This window comes from Suncus etruscus, chromosome 13, assembly GCF_024139225.1.
Source record: "Suncus etruscus isolate mSunEtr1 chromosome 13, mSunEtr1.pri.cur, whole genome shotgun sequence".
Lineage (NCBI taxonomy): Eukaryota > Metazoa > Chordata > Mammalia > Eulipotyphla > Soricidae > Suncus > Suncus etruscus.
The window spans coordinates 81,857,418-81,859,372 of record NC_064860.1 but is presented as its reverse complement, the minus strand read 5'-3'; the positions used below and the strand labels follow the sequence as shown (position 1 = coordinate 81,859,372).

The following is a 1,955-nucleotide window of genomic DNA, read 5'->3' as shown; positions in this document are numbered from 1 at the left end:
CCAGGACACACCAGGTTCTGAAGTTAGCAGCCTAGAACCCAATACTAAGACTCTAGGAGGAAACTTGAACTTCCCGCTGCCAATTTGGACCCAACTTGCTAAACATTCTTCCACTTAGCAGGCCCAAATTATCCTTTAAGATACTTATTAAAGGCATTTAAACCAGTGCTATTGATTTCTCTTCTCTTAGATATTCACAGTCTAGTACCATTGAGCTTTTTACACTTAAAGCTGACCTTAAGTCCATTAAATTTGAAGTGGCAAAATTGACACGGAATGAGTTAACTTATCAATATTATGTACTCACAACATTTACAATACTGTCTAAAAAGGCCAACCCAAAATAATTTGCGACATTTTCACAGCTCAATTTTTCATCATTAGAAACTTCTAAAGTTAAAGAAAGTTCGTGCTCGCTTCGGCAGCACATATACTAAAATTGGAACGATACAGAGAAGATAAACATGGCCCTGTGCAAGAATGACAGACAAATTCGTAAAGCGTTCCATATTTTTTGAGAAAAAAAAAGTTAAAGTTCCTTCAGTTGAAATTTAAAATGGCCCAATCTCCCCCCACAGGTTCCTAGGGGGAAAGGGTGAACAGCCTTTATCTCTGAAAGGATTAATTACTAGTCCACTTGGTTTGGGTTTTAAAACAGTCACTCCCCTCTCCCCCCTACTCTAGCCAATTCTAGGCAATAGGAAGAGGCCAGGTGGACACCTCTCAGAACTTCCTTCCATGATTTCTTTATTTCACCCTCCCCCTCTTTATATATACATGCAGATAACCTAAATTGATCTTCCTCTACCCTCCCACCAATATAAGAATGGCAAGAAAGCAGCTGAGATTGATCAGAAAGTGTATACTTTCTCCAGGACAAATTTAAGTCCTGATGGCCATTTGAGAATTGTCCAGAGTTTATGACCCCTAACTCTGTCTGCTGCTCCTACCAAACCTAAGAGGGTGGCATTCCCCCTAGAATTTCTCTCTATGTTCTAACCAGAGAAGACAGAGAAAATACAGCATGACACACACAAAGACAGAGACCCAGAGTGACTGGAACCCCCAATGGGATTCAAACCCACAGTTTCTCATTTGGGAATCAAACCCATATATTACCCCCAGTGGTGATGTTAGCATTCCTCCCCCCCCCCCCCGCAGTGGGATGCAAATCCACGAGACAGTGGGACTCGAACCCACATCAGTATCATCCCTGGTGATGACCCTGGGAGGTTGGGACATAACCGCAGCCTCTAGCCCTGGAGTAATATTACATCCTGTTTCCTGCCCATTGAGTCCCCCCCAGCTCCATTCCCTTAGTCCTTCACCTACTTCAAGGGGGTCCCAGTGTATGTTCATGGGACCTAGGCAGCTTTGTTAGTGACTGAATCATTGTCATTTGATCCCCTATGTGCCCCCAAATGTTAGGGTCCAGAGTAGAAAGATAAGACCCACAATTGGAGTAAAGCTGAACAAAACTTTAATCTGTCTACCAACAGCTCCAACTGACCAGTCAGGGTTATCTCTAGAAGGGACAAACCAGGATTTATATTTTAATGATTTTATACTGTTTGGCCTTGATCCTCTTCTTTCTCTAGAGTTAAAGTATTATTAGACCAATCTTAAAATGAGATTGATTGAACTGTTGTTGGTTTGTTTTAAAATTACTGTTTTATAATCACTTTGCTTCTGTGATTAAGGTTCTACTCATGTATACTGTTGTCATTACCTATTAAATTTTGTTGAAATACAATTATGGGCATGTTATCTTGCCGCTATTTTATAGTTTAACAAATTTTGTATAATCTACCTCGAATCAGTAATTTTCCAGATAATGCATTGGTTAACTTTATTGTTAGCATTTCTTGTTCGGCCAGCTTATAAGTTCTTTGTCTTTAACGTCTCACTTATTCAGAGACTAATTATCCAGGTTAGATTGACCAATTTACTGCCCA

The 1,955-nt window shown here is 40.3% G+C and overlaps 1 non-coding gene across 1 annotated transcript; it reads left to right on the top strand.

The window, feature by feature from the left end:
• The first annotated feature begins 409 nt into the window (after positions 1-409).
• On the top strand, positions 410-515 carry LOC126026795 (U6 spliceosomal RNA). The gene has a single exon (XR_007502015.1). It is a non-coding gene; the product is annotated as a U6 spliceosomal RNA (small nuclear RNA).
• Positions 516-1,955: the final 1,440 nt, after the last annotated feature.